The following is a 15,296-nucleotide window of genomic DNA, read 5'->3' as shown; positions in this document are numbered from 1 at the left end:
GGAATTGTTCCTGGGTGGGCCCCCCTTCTTGACGCCACTGAGCCAGGTCGGGAAGCTCGGGGGGCTGTGTGGACCCCTCTGGGGTGGGGTCCGGATGGTCGGTCTGGAGGAAGTCTTCTTCTGGAGTGATCGAGGGCGGAGGTGCTGCCCATTCTGGTTCTTCTGGTCTAGGGATGGTGCGGGTGGCCATGGACCGGGTGGTTACGCACGCCCAGTCCGGGAGACCCAACATCCCCAGATGCTCTCTTCTTTCCACAGCGGCCCACGGGGAGCTCTCGAGATCGTTCCCCAGGAGGCAGTCTACGGGGGCATCGTCACGGACAGTTACTTTCAGCATGCCGGACACTCCTCCCCATTCGAAGGGGACGCAGGCCATCCGACACAGGCTCTCCGAGTTATCTGCCGATCGGACGGGGCAAAGTACGTTTGGTAGGATTTGTTCTGGGGTCACCAGGTGACAGCGGACGGCCGTCACACTGGCCCCGGTGTCACGCAGGGCCTCGGCCTTGCGCCCATTGATGCTCACCCATTGGCTGTACTTCCGAGTGTTGGCGGGCAGGGGAGTCCGCGGGACCATGTCTCTTCCTCCTAGGCATGCCAGGGTCATGGCGGCGGGTTCCCACTCGAACTGCTCCGACTCATAGGTCTCCGTGTCTTCGGCGACTTGTTCCTCTCCCAGGGCGGCGGCCGCCATCTGGCGGGGCCCGGGGGCCTGGTTCTTCGGGCAGGTCGGGTCACTGGCATAGTGGCCGACCCGCTGGCATCGATGACACGTCACGTTAGCTCGGAACCCCGGGCGCATCGGGGGGTTTCCCCGGCCTGCTGGGGCCGGGGTGGCGTTAGTGGGTGCGGCCGGGGCGGCGTCTCTGCCCCGGCCCGGGCCTCCTCCTCCTCCTCGGGGACGATGGTGACCTTGGTTGGTTCTGTTCTGCTCACTCGGCCCACTCCGGGCCACTCGGGTGCTCTCCCACCGGTCAGCCTCGGTGGCGAGCTGCCGGGGTTCAGTCAATTTACTGTCGAGGAGGTGCTGCCTGAGCTCGACAAAGCAGTTGTTGGAGAGGTGCTCCCACACAATGAGATTGAAGAGTTGTTCGTAAGTGGTTACGTTGTTACCCTTGATCCACCCCTCGAAGGCTCGGCTGAAATAGTTCACGTATTCCAACCACGTCGTACCTGGGATCCTGGTGCAGTTGCGGAACCTCTGGCGGTACATTTCGGGTGTAAGTCCATATCGACTGAGGAGGGCGGCCTTCATGTGGTCATAGGACGTCATTTGATGGTCCGGAAGCTGCAGCAGGGCATCACGACCCTCGTTGACGAATCTCCCCCATAGACCGGCTCCCCAGTCGCTTCGAGCGACCCGGTGGGCGGTCATGGCAATCTCATAGGCCTTGAACCACTGCTGTATGTCGTCGTTCCGGTGATATTCTCGGACCACATCCTTGGGGATGTGGACCTTCTGCTCGGTAGGACCCGGGGAGTGCGGTTGCTCGGGCACCCCTAGGTTTTTGTTCAGTTTGCGCATTTCTATCTCCGCTAGTTTGCACTCGTGCTCGTATGCCAGTCTTTTTTCTTCGAGGTCTCTCTGTCTCTGTTTTTCCTCTCGCTCTTCTCTGAGCCGTAAGTGTTCTAAGTTTATTTTTTGTTCCGCCAGTTTCAATTCTCCGTCTAATCTGAGTCGTGCCAAGTCTAACTCGTGTAATCTATTTTTTTCCCGCTCTTGGATCTCTTCATGGGAGGGGCCTGTTCTCCGTTCCTCCGTCCGGGTGGTGTTGACTTCCGGGGCTGCGGGGTCCCGGGGGGTTGCGGTATTTGTCTCTGTCCAGGCCTCTAGGGCGTTTTTGAAGTCTTCTTTTGTGCTTAGCCCGGTGGTAGCAATGCCTAAGTCAATGCAAAATTGTTTGAGCTCTCGGTGGTTGTATTCTTCCAGCTTTTCCATCTGGAACTTCTCCGCCGATCCGCTCTCTTTGGTCGTCATGGTGGTTTTAGTCGTAGGGTGAGTTACTGTCTGTACGGTACGCGTTGGTTCGGATCGCGCCGCTAGCCACCAATGTTAGACGGGGACCTGGAGGGTCGGCCGAGCACAGTGATCGCACAGACAGGTAACTTCCCCCCCACAGATGGACACCACACAAAGCTTATGGTAACACCTTTTATAGGCACTTCGGGTAGTAAAGTGGTACGATACAGGGCGATCAGGACACGATGATCCTCTCAATTCTAGTCTCTAGTAAGGGAAGGGGGTAGCGGGACAGTCTTGGTACCCACGGGTACGGGTGTGTAACGGTGATAGCTCACAATCCTCGAGCTCGGTGTTCGGAGGGGTCAGACCGCGGCAGCGCCGGCAGGTCCCGAAGAGGTCGTAGGTGGCACGGGCCGCGGCAGCGCCAGCAGGTCCCAACGAGGATGAAGGTTACAACGGGCCGCGGCAGCGCCAGCAGGTCCCACGAGAATGCAGGTTGCAACGGGCCGCGGCAGCGCCAGCAGGTCCCACGAGGATGAAGGTTACAACGGGCCGCGGCAGCGCCAGCAGGTCCCACGAGAATGCAGGTTGCAGAGGGCCGCGGCAGCGCCAGCAGGTCCCACGAGGATGAAGGTTGCAGAGGGCCGCGGCAGCGCCAGCAGGTCCCACGAGGATGAAGGTTGCAGAGGGCCGCGGCAGCGCCAGCAGGCAGGACAATAGTTCACAAGGCAGGGCTGTGGCAGCGCCAACAGTCCGTCAAGGATGAGTTCGTCGCGGTGTCTCTCGACTCCAGGATACAACTGCCTTCCTGTCCTGGGGCTGCCTCAGTTATAGGTCTGGCGCCCTTTGATGTCCGGACCCTCGCTCTTGGAGGTCGGGAGGTCTGGGATGAGGGAGTCCAGACACCCAGCAGGGGGGTGGAGCCAGCGCCCGAGGAGGCTGGGGGTGCTCGGCACCTGGCAGGGGAGAGCCATCGACACTTCGTACTCCCATTGACCTGCCAAGTGGGCCGTTCACCTCCTGGGTGGAGGGTGGTGCCGGGATGTCGGGGCCTGGCCAGGCCCAGGGTTGGGGTCGGGCTGAGGCCGCACGGCCGCATGGTGCCGTGTCCAAGATGGCGGCTGGGCCGGGCAATGGTGCTGACGGTGGCCCGGGCCCTGTCCTGCGGGGAGGGAGCGAGCCCTTCATGTGGCCTGTCCAACATGAACACATGAATGACCCGAGCCCTCAGACTTGCGTGTGCGGCAAGGGTCACAGCGCCTCAGACTGGAGAACACATGAATGACCCGAGCCCTCAGATTTGCGTGTGCGGCAAGGGTGACAGCGCCTCAGACTGGAGAACACATGAATAACCCGAGCCCTCAGACTTGCGTGTGCGGCAAGGGTGACAGCGCCTCAGACTGGAGAACACATGAATGACCCGAGCCCTCTGACTTGCGTGTGCGGCAAGGGTCACAGCGCCTCAGACTGGAGAACACATGAATGACCCGAGCCCTCAGACTTGCATGTGCGGCAAGGGTCACAGCGCCTGAGACTGGAGAACACATGAATGACCCGAGCCCTCAGACTTGCGTGTGCGGCAAGGGTCACAGCGCCTGAGACTGGAGAACACATGAATGACCCGAGCCCTCAGACTTGCGTGTGCGGCAAGGGTCACAGCGCCTGAGACTGGAGAACACATGAATGACTCGGGCCCTCAGACTTGCGTGTGGGGCAAGGGTAACAGCGCCTGAGACTGGAGAACACATGAATGACCTGAGCCCTCAGACTTGCGTGTGCGGCAAGGGTCACAGCACCTGAGACTGGAAAACACATGAATGACCTGAGCCCTCAGACTTGCGTGTGCGGCAAGGGTCACAGCGCCTGAGACTGGAGAACACATGAATGACCCGAGCCCTAAGACTTGCGTGTGCGGCCAGGGTCACAGCGCCTCAGACTGGAGAACACATGAATGACCCGAGCCCTCAGATTTGCGTGTGCGGCAAGGGTAACAGCGCCTCAGACTGGAGAACACATGAATGACCCGAGCCCTCAGACTTGCGTGTGCGGCAAGGGTCACAGTGCCTGAGACTGGAGAACACATGAATGACCCGAACCCTCAGACTTGCGTGTGCGGCAAGGGTCACAGCGCCTGAGACTGGAGAACACATGAATGACCCGAGCTCTCAGACTTGCGTGTGCGGCAATGGTCACAGGGCCTCAGACTAGAGAACACATGAATGACCCAAGCCCTCAGACTTGCGTGTGCGGCAAGGGTAACAGCGCCTCAAACTGTAGAACACATGAATGACCCGAGCCCTCAGACTTGCGTGTGCGGCAAGGGTCACAGCGCCTGAGACTGGAGAACACATGAATGACCCGAGCCCTCAGACTTGCGTGTCTGGCAAGGGTCACAGCGCCTGAGACTGGAGAACACATGAATGACCCGAGCCCTCAGACTTGCGTGTGCGGCAAGGGTCACAGTGCCTGAGACTGGAGAACACATGAAGGACCCGAGCCCTCAGACTTGCGTGTGCGGCAAGGGTCACAGCGCCTGAGACTGGAGAACACATGAATGACCCGAGCCCTCAGACTTGCGTGTGCGGCAAGGGTCACAGCGCCTGAGACTGGAGAACACATGAATGACCCGAGCCCTCAGACTTGCGTGTGCGGCAAGGGTCACAGCGCCTGAGACTGGAGAACACATGAATGACCCGAGCCCTCAGATTTGCGTGTGCGGCAAGAGTCACAGCGCCTGAGACTGGAGAACACATGAATGACCTGAGCCCTCAGACTTGCGTGTGCGGCAAGGGTCACAGCGCCTCAGACTGGAGAACACAGGAATGACCCGAGCCCTCAGACTTGCGTGTGCGGCAATGGTCACAGCGCCTCTGACTGGAGAACACATGAATGACCCGAGCCCTCAGACTTGCGTGTGCGGCAAGGGTCACAGCACCTCAGACTGGAGAACACAGGAATGACCCGAGCCCTCAGACTTGCGTGTGCGGCAATGGTCACAGCGCCTCTGACTGGAGAACACATGAATGACCCGAGCCCTCAGACTTGCGTGTGCGGCAAGGGTCACAGCGCCTGAGACTGGAGAACACATGAATGACCCGAGCCCTCAGACTTGCAGGTGAGGCAAGGGTCACAGTGCCTGAGACTGGAGAACACATGAATGACCCGAGCCCTCAGACTTGCGTGTGCGGCAAGGGTCACAGCGCCTGAGACTGGAGAACACATGAAGGACCCGAGCCCTCTGAGTTGCATGTGCGGCAAGGGTCACAGCGCCTGAGACTGGAGAACACATGAATGACCCGAGCCCTCAGACTTGCGTGTTCGGCAAGGGTCACAGCGCCTCAGACTGGAGAACACATAAATGACCTGAGACCTCAGACTTGCGTGTGCGGCACGGGTCACAGCGCCTCAGACTGGAGAACACATGAATGACCCGAGCCCTCAGATTTGCGTGTGCGGCAAGGGTCACAGCGCCTCAGACTGGAGAACACATGAATGACCCGAGCCCTCAGAATTGCGTGTGCGGCAAGGGTCACAGCGCCTGAGAAAGGAGAACACATGAATGACCCGATCCCTCGGACTTGCCTGTGCGGCAAGGGTCACAGCGCCTCAGACTGGAGAACACATGAATGACCCGAGCCCTCAGACTTGCGTGTGCGGCAAGGGTCACAGCGCCTCAGATTGGAGAACAAATGAATGACCTGAGCCCTCAGACTTGCATGTGCGGCAAGGGTCACAGCGCCTGAGACTTGAGAACACATGAATGACCCGAGCCCTCAGACTTGCGTGTGCGGCAAGGGTCACACGCCTCAGACTGGAGAACACATGAATGACCCGAGCCCTCAGACTTGCGGGTGAGGCAAGGGTCACAGCGCCTCAGACTGGAGAACACATGAATGACCCGAGCCCTCAGACTTGCGTGTGCGGCAAGGGTCACAGCGCCTGAGACTGGAGAACACATGAATGACCCGAGCCCTCAGACTTGCGTGTGCGGCAAGGGTCACAGCGCCTCAGACTGGAGAACACATGAATGACCCGAGCCCTCAGATTTGCGTGTGCGGCAAGGGTGACAGCGCCTCAGACTGGAGAACACATGAATGACCCGAGCCCTCAGACTTACGTGTGCGGCAAGGGTCACAGCGCCTCAGACTGGAGAACACATGAATGACCCGAGCCCTCTGACTTGCGTGTGCGGCAAGGGTCACAGCGCCTCAGACTGGAGAACACATGAATGACCCGAGCCCTCAGACTTGCGTGTGCGGCAAGGGTCACAGCGCCTGAGACTGGAGAACACATGAATGACCCGAGCCCTCAGACTTGCGTGTGCGGCAAGGGTCACAGTGCCTGAGACTGGAGAACACATGAATGACCCGAGCCCTCAGACTTGCGTGTGCGGCAAGGGTCACAGCGCCTGAGACTGGAGAACACATGAATGACCCGAGCCCTCAGACTTGCGTGTGCGGCAAGGGTCACAGCGCCTCAGACTGGAGAACACAGGAATGACCCGAGCCCTCAGACTTGCGTGTGCGGCAAGGGTCACAGCGCCTCAGACTGGAGAACACATGAATGACCCGAGCCCTCGGAATTGCGTGTGCGGCAAGGGTCACAGCGCCTCAGACTGGAGAACACATGAATGACCCGAGCCCTCGGACTTGCGTGTGCGGCAAGGGTCACAGCGCCTCAGACTGGAGAACACATGAATGACCCGAGCCCACAGACTTGCGTGTGCGGCAAGGGTCACAGCGCCTCAGACTGGAGAACACATGAATGACCCGAGCCCACAGACTTGCGTGTGCGGCAAGGGTCACAGCGCCTCAGACTGGAGAACACATGAATGACCCGAGCCCTCAGACTTGCGTGTGCGGCAAGGGTCAGAGGGCCTCAGACTAGAGAACACATGAATGACCTGAGCCCTCAGACTTGCGTGTGCGGCAAGGGTAACAGCGCCTCAATCTGGAGAACACATGAATGACCCGAGCCCTCAGACTTGCGTGTGCGGCAAGGGTCACAGCTCCTGAGACTGGAGAACACATGAATGACCCGAGCCCTCAGACTTGCGTGTGCGGCAAGGGTCACAGCGCCTCAGACTGGAGAACACATGAATGACCCGAGCCCTCAGATTTGCGTGTGCGGCAAGGGTCACAGCACCTCAGACTGGAGAACCCATGAATGACATGAGCCCTCAGACTTGCGTGTGCGGCAAGGGTCACAGCGCCTCAGACTGGAGAACACATGAATGACCCGAGCCCTCAGATTTGCGTGTGCGGCAAGGGTGACAGCGCCTCAGACTGGAGAACACATGAATGACCCGAGCCCTCTGACTTGCGTGTGCGGCAAGGGTCACAGCGCCTCAGACTGGAGAACACATGAATAACCCGAGCCCTCAGACTTGCGTGTGCGGCAAGGGTCACAGCGCCTGAGACTGGACAACACATGAATGACCCGAGCCCTCAGACTTGCGTGTGCGGCAAGGGTCACAGCGCCTGAGACTGGAGAACACATGAATGACCCAAGCCCTCAGACTTGCGTGTGCGGCAAGGGTCACAGTGCCTGAGACTGGAGAACACATGAATGACCCGAGCCCTCAGACTTGCGTGTGCGGCAAGGGTCACAGCGCCTCAGACTGGAGAACACATGAATGACCTGAGCCCTCAGACTTGCGTGTGCGGCAAGGGTCACAGCGCCTCAGACTGGAGAACACAGGAATGACCCGAGCCCTCAGACTTGCGTGTGCGGCAATGGTCACAGCGCCTCTGACTGGAGAACACATGAATGACCCGAGCCCTCAGACTTGCGTGTGCGGCAAGGGTCACAGCGCCTGAGACTGGAGAACACATGAATGACCCGAGCCCTCAAACTTGCAGGTGAGGCAAGGCTCACAGTGCCTGAGACTGGAGAACACATGAATGACCCGAGCCCTCAGACTTGCGTGTGCGGCAAGGGTCACAGCACCTGAGACTGGAGAACACATGAAGGACCCGAGCCCTCTGAGTTGCATGTGCGGCAAGGGTCACAGCGCCTGAGACTGGAGAACACATGAATGACCCGAGCCCTCAGACTTGCGTGTTCGGCAAGGGTCACAGCGCCTCAGACTGGAGAACACATGAATGACCTGAGACCTCAGACTTGCGTGTGCGGCACGGGTCACAGCGCCTCAGACTGGAGAACACATGAATGACCCGAGCCCTCAGATTTGCGTGTGCGGCAAGGGTCACAGCGCCTCAGACTGGAGAACACATGAATGACCCGAGCCCTCAGAATTGCGTGTGCGGCAAGGGTCACAGCGCCTGAGAAAGGAGAACACATGAATGACCCGATCCCTCGGACTTGCCTGTGCGGCAAGGGTCACAGCACCTCAGACTGGAGAACACATGAATGACCCGAGCCCTCAGACTTGCGTGTGCGGCAAGGGTCACAGCGCCTCAGATTGGAGAACACATGAATGACCCGAGCCCTCAGACTTGCGTGTGCGGCAAGGGTCACAGCGCCTCAAACTGGAGAACACATGAATGACCCGAGCCCTCAGACTTGCGTGTGCGGCAAGGGTCACACGCCTCAGACTGGAGAACACATGAATGACCCGAGCCCTCAGACTTGCGGGTGAGGCAAGGGTCACAGCGCCTCAGACTGGAGAACACATGAATGACCCGAGCCCTCAGACTTGCGTGTGCGGCAAGGGTCACAGCGCCTGAGACTGGAGAACACATGAATGACCCGAGCCCTCAGACTTGCGTGTGCGGCAAGGGTCACAGCGCCTCAGACTGGAGAACACATGAATGACCCGAGCCCTCAGATTTGCGTGTGCGGCAAGGGTGACAGCGCCTCAGACTGGAGAACACATGAATGACCCGAGCCCTCAGACTTGCGTGTGCGGCAAGGGTGACAGCGCCTCAGACTGGAGAACACATGAATGACCCGAGCCCTCTGACTTGCGTGTGCGGCAAGGGTCACAGCGCCTCAGACTGGAGAACACATGAATGACCCGAGCCCTCAGACTTGCATGTGCGGCAAGGGTCACAGCGCCTGAGACTGGAGAACACATGAATGACCCGAGCCCTTAGACTTGCGTGTGCGGCAAGGGTCACAGCGCCTGAGACTGGAGAACACATGAATGACCCGAGCCCTTAGACTTGCGTGTGCGGCAAGGGTCACAGCGCCTGAGACTGGAGAACACATGAATGACCCGAGCCCTCAGACTTGCGTGTGCGGCAAGGGTCACAGCGCCTGAGACTGGAGAACACATGAATGACTCGGGCCCTCAGACTTGCGTGTGGGGCAAGGGTAACAGCGCCTGAGACTGGAGAACACATGAATGACCTGAGCCCTCAGACTTGCGTGTGCGGCAAGGGTCACAGCGCCTGAGACTGGAGAACACATGAATGACCTGAGCCCTCAGACTTGCGTGTGCGGCAAGGGTCACAGCGCCTGAGACTGGAGAACACATGAATGACCCGAGCCCTAAGACTTGCGTGTGCGGCCAGGGTCACAGCGCCTCAGACTGGAGAACACATGAATGACCCGAGCCCTCAGATTTGCGTGTGCGGCAAGGGTAACAGCGCCTCAGACTGGAGAACACATGAATGACCCGAGCCCTCAGACTTGCGTGTGCGGCAAGGGTCACAGCGCCTGAGACTGGAGAACACATGAATGACCCGAGCCCTCAGACTTGCAGGTGAGGCAAGGGTCACAGTGCCTGAGACTGGAGAACACATGAATGACCCGAGCCCTCAGACTTGTGTGTGCGGCAAGGGTCACAGCGCCTGAGACTGGAGAACACATGAAGGACCCAAGCCCTCTGAGTTGCATGTGCGGCAAGGGTCACAGCGCCTGAGACTGGAGAACACATGAATGACCCGAGCCCTCAGACTTGCGTGTTCGGCAAGGGTCACAGCGCCTCAGACTGGAGAACACATGAATGACCTGAGACCTCAGACTTGCGTGTGCGGCACGGGTCACAGCGCCTCAGACTGGAGAACACATGAATGACCCGAGCCCTCAGATTTGCGTGTGCGGCAAGGGTCACAGCGCCTCAGACTGGAGAATACATGAATGACCCGAGCCCTCAGAATTGCGTGTGCGGCAAGGGTCACAGCGCCTGAGAAAGGAGAACACATGAATGACCCGATCCCTCGGACTTGCCTGTGCGGCAAGGGTCACAGCGCCTCAGACTGGAGAACACATGAATGACCCCGAGCCCTCAGACTTGCGTGTGCGGCAAGGGTCACAGCGCCTCAGATTGGAGAACACATGAATGACCTGAGCCCTCAGACTTGCGTGTGCGGCAAGGGTCACAGCGCCTGAGACTGGAGAACACATGAATGACCCGAGCCCTCAGACTTGCTTGTGCGGCAAGGGTCACACGCCTCAGACTGGAGAACACATGAATGACCCGAGCCCTCAGACTTGCGGGTGAGGCAAGGGTCACAGCGCCTCAGACTGGAGAACACATGAATGACCCGAGCCCTCAGACTTGCGTGTGCGGCAAGGGTCACAGCGCCTCAGACTGGAGAACACATGAATGACCCGAGCCCTCAGACTTGCGTGTGCGGCAAGGGTCACAGCGCCTCAGACAGGAGAACACATGAATGACCCGAGCCCTCAGATTTGCGTGTGCGGCAAGGGTGACAGCGCCTCAGACTGGAGAACACATGAATGACCCGAGCCCTCAGACTTGCGTGTGCGGCAAGGGTGACAGCGCCTCAGACTGGAGAACACATGAATGACCCGAGCCCTCTGACTTGCGTGTGCGGCAAGGGTCACAGCGCCTGAGACTGGAGAACACATGAATGACCCGAGCCCTCAGACTTGCGTGTGCGGCAAGGGTCACAGCGCCTGAGACTGGAGAACACATGAATGACCCGAGCCCTCAGACTTGCGTGTGCGGCAAGGGTCACAGCGCCTGAGACTGGAGAACACATGAATGACCCGAGCCCTCAGACTTGCGTGTGCGGCAAGGGTCACAGCGCCTGAGACTGGAGAACACAGGAATGACCCGAGCCCTCAGACTTGCGTGTGCGGCAAGGGTCACAGCGCCTCAGACTGGAGAACACATGAATGACCCGAGCCCTCGGAATTGCGTGTGCGGCAAGGGTCACAGCGCCTCAGACTGGAGAACACATGAATGACCTGAGCCCTCGGACTTGCGTGTGCGGCAAGGGTCACAGCGCCTCAGACTGGAGAACACATGAATGACCCGAGCCCACAGACTTGCGTGTGCGGCAAGGGTCACAGCGCCTCAGACTGGAGAACACATGAATGACCCGAGCCCACAGACTTGCGTGTGCGGCAAGGGTCACAGCGCCTCAGACTGGAGAACACATGAATGACCCGAGCCCTCAGACTTGCGTGTGCGGCAAGGGTCAGAGGGCCTCAGACTAGAGAACACATGAATGACCTGAGCCCTCAGACTTGCGTGTGCGGCAAGGGTAACAGCGCCTCAATCTGGAGAACACATGAATGACCCGAGCCCTCAGACTTGCGTGTGCGGCAAGGGTCACAGCTCCTGAGACTGGAGAACACATGAATGACCCGAGCCCTCAGACTTGCGTGTGCGGCAAGGGTCACAGCGCCTCAGACTGGAGAACACATGAATGACCCGAGCCCTCAGATTTGCGTGTGCGGCAAGGGTCACAGCACCTCAGACTGGAGAACCCATGAATGACACGAGCCCTCAGACTTGCAGGTGAGGCAAGGGTCACAGCTCCTGAGACTGGAGAACACATGAATGACCCGAGCCCTCAGACTTGCGTGTGCGGCAAGGGTCACAGCGCCTCAGACTGGAGAACACATGAATGACCCGAGCCCTCAGACTTGCGTGTGCGGCAAGGGTCACAGCGCCTGAGACTGGAGAACACATGAATGACCCGAGCCCTCAGACTTGCAGGTGAGGCAAGGGTCACAGTGCCTGAGACTGGAGAACACATGAATGACCCGAGCCCTCAGACTTGTGTGTGCGGCAAGGGTCACAGCGCCTGAGACTGGAGAACACATGAAGGACCCAAGCCCTCTGAGTTGCATGTGCGGCAAGGGTCACAGCGCCTGAGACTGGAGAACACATGAATGACCCGAGCCCTCAGACTTGCGTGTTCGGCAAGGGTCACAGCGCCTCAGACTGGAGAACACATGAATGACCTGAGACCTCAGACTTGCGTGTGCGGCACGGGTCACAGCGCCTCAGACTGGAGAACACATGAATGACCCGAGCCCTCAGATTTGCGTGTGCGGCAAGGGTCACAGCGCCTCAGACTGGAGAATACATGAATGACCCGAGCCCTCAGAATTGCGTGTGCGGCAAGGGTCACAGCGCCTGAGAAAGGAGAACACATGAATGACCCGATCCCTCGGACTTGCCTGTGCGGCAAGGGTCACAGCGCCTCAGACTGGAGAACACATGAATGACCCCGAGCCCTCAGACTTGCGTGTGCGGCAAGGGTCACAGCGCCTCAGATTGGAGAACACATGAATGACCTGAGCCCTCAGACTTGCGTGTGCGGCAAGGGTCACAGCGCCTGAGACTGGAGAACACATGAATGACCCGAGCCCTCAGACTTGCTTGTGCGGCAAGGGTCACACGCCTCAGACTGGAGAACACATGAATGACCCGAGCCCTCAGACTTGCGGGTGAGGCAAGGGTCACAGCACCTCAGACTGGAGAACACATGAATGACCCGAGCCCTCAGACTTGCGTGTGCGGCAAGGGTCACAGCGCCTCAGACTGGAGAACACATGAATGACCCGAGCCCTCAGACTTGCGTGTGCGGCAAGGGTCACAGCGCCTCAGACAGGAGAACACATGAATGACCCGAGCCCTCAGATTTGCGTGTGCGGCAAGGGTGACAGCGCCTCAGACTGGAGAACACATGAATGACCCGAGCCCTCAGACTTGCGTGTGCGGCAAGGGTGACAGCGCCTCAGACTGGAGAACACATGAATGACCCGAGCCCTCTGACTTGCGTGTGCGGCAAGGGTCACAGCGCCTGAGACTGGAGAACACATGAATGACCCGAGCCCTCAGACTTGCGTGTGCGGCAAGGGTCACAGCGCCTGAGACTGGAGAACACATGAAGGACCCAAGCCCTCTGAGTTGCATGTGCGGCAAGGGTCACAGCGCCTGAGACTGGAGAACACATGAATGACCCGAGCCCTCAGACTTGCGTGTTCGGCAAGGGTCACAGCGCCTCAGACTGGAGAACACATGAATGACCTGAGACCTCAGACTTGCGTGTGCGGCACGGGTCACAGCGCCTCAGACTGGAGAACACATGAATGACCCGAGCCCTCAGATTTGCGTGTGCGGCAAGGGTCACAGCGCCTCAGACTGGAGAACACATGAATGACCCGAGCCCTCAGAATTGCGTGTGCGGCAAGGGTCACAGCGCCTGAGAAAGGAGAACACATGAATGACCCGATCCCTCGGACTTGCCTGTGCGGCAAGGGTCACAGCGCCTCAGACTGGAGAACACATGAATGACCCCGAGCCCTCAGACTTGCGTGTGCGGCAAGGGTCACAGCGCCTCAGATTGGAGAACACATGAATGACCTGAGCCCTCAGACTTGCGTGTGCGGCAAGGGTCACAGCGCCTGAGACTGGAGAACACATGAATGACCCGAGCCCTCAGACTTGCGTGTGCGGCAAGGGTCACACGCCTCAGACTGGAGAACACATGAATGACCCGAGCCCTCAGACTTGCGGGTGAGGCAAGGGTCACAGCGCCTCAGACTGGAGAACACATGAATGACCCGAGCCCTCAGACTTGCATGTGCGGCAAGGGTCACAGCGCCTGAGACTGGAGAACACATGAATGACCCGAGCCCTCAGACTTGCGTGTGCGGTAAGGGTCACAGCGCCTGAGACTGGAGAACACATGAATGACCCGAGCCCTCAGACTTGCGTGTGCGGCAAGGGTCACAGCGCCTGAGACTGGAGAACACATGAATGACTCGGGCCCTCAGACTTGCGTGTGGGGCAAGGGTAACAGCGCCTGAGACTGGAGAACACATGAATGACCTGAGCCCTCAGACTTGCGTGTGCGGCAAGGGTCACAGCACCTGAGACTGGAAAACACATGAATGACCTGAGCCCTCAGACTTGCGTGTGCGGCAAGGGTCACAGCGCCTGAGACTGGAGAACACATGAATGACCCGAGCCCTAAGACTTGCGTGTGCGGCCAGGGTCACAGCGCCTCAGACTGGAGAACACATGAATGACCCGAGCCCTCAGATTTGCGTGTGCGGCAAGGGTAACAGCGCCTCAGACTGGAGAACACATGAATGACCCGAGCCCTCAGACTTGCGTGTGCGGCAAGGGTCACAGTGCCTGAGACTGGAGAACACATGAATGACCCGAACCCTCAGACTTGCGTGTGCGGCAAGGGTCACAGCGCCTGAGACTGGAGAACACATGAATGACCCGAGCTCTCAGACTTGCGTGTGCGGCAATGGTCACAGGGCCTCAGACTAGAGAACACATGAATGACCCAAGCCCTCAGACTTGCGTGTGCGGCAAGGGTAACAGCGCCTCAAACTGTAGAACACATGAATGACCCGAGCCCTCAGACTTGCGTGTGCGGCAAGGGTCACAGCGCCTGAGACTGGAGAACACATGAATGACCCGAGCCCTCAGACTTGCGTGTCTGGCAAGGGTCACAGCGCCTGAGACTGGAGAACACATGAATGACCCGAGCCCTCAGACTTGCGTGTGCGGCAAGGGTCACAGTGCCTGAGACTGGAGAACACATGAAGGACCCGAGCCCTCAGACTTGCGTGTGCGGCAAGGGTCACAGCGCCTGAGACTGGAGAACACATGAATGACCCGAGCCCTCAGACTTGCGTGTGCGGCAAGGGTCACAGCGCCTGAGACTGGAGAACACATGAATGACCCGAGCCCTCAGACTTGCGTGTGCGGCAAGAGTCACAGCGCCTGAGACTGGAGAACACATGAATGACCTGAGCCCTCAGACTTGCGTGTGCGGCAAGGGTCACAGCGCCTCAGACTGGAGAACACAGGAATGACCCGAGCCCTCAGACTTGCGTGTGCGGCAATGGTCACAGCGCCTCTGACTGGAGAACACATGAATGACCCGAGCCCTCAGACTTGCGTGTGCGGCAAGGGTCACAGCGCCTCAGACTGGAGAACACAGGAATGACCCGAGCCCTCAGACTTGCGTGTGCGGCAATGGTCACAGCGCCTCTGACTGGAGAACACATGAATGACCCGAGCCCTCAGACTTGCGTGTGCGGCAAGGGTCACAGCGCCTGAGACTGGAGAACACATGAATGACCCGAGCCCTCAGACTTGCAGGTGAGGCAAGGGTCACAGTGCCTGAGACTGGAGAAC

Source organism: Lissotriton helveticus, chromosome 4_2 (assembly GCF_964261635.1).
Source record: "Lissotriton helveticus chromosome 4_2, aLisHel1.1, whole genome shotgun sequence".
Taxonomy (NCBI): Eukaryota; Metazoa; Chordata; class Amphibia; order Caudata; family Salamandridae; genus Lissotriton; species Lissotriton helveticus.
This window is presented reverse-complemented; position numbering follows the sequence as displayed.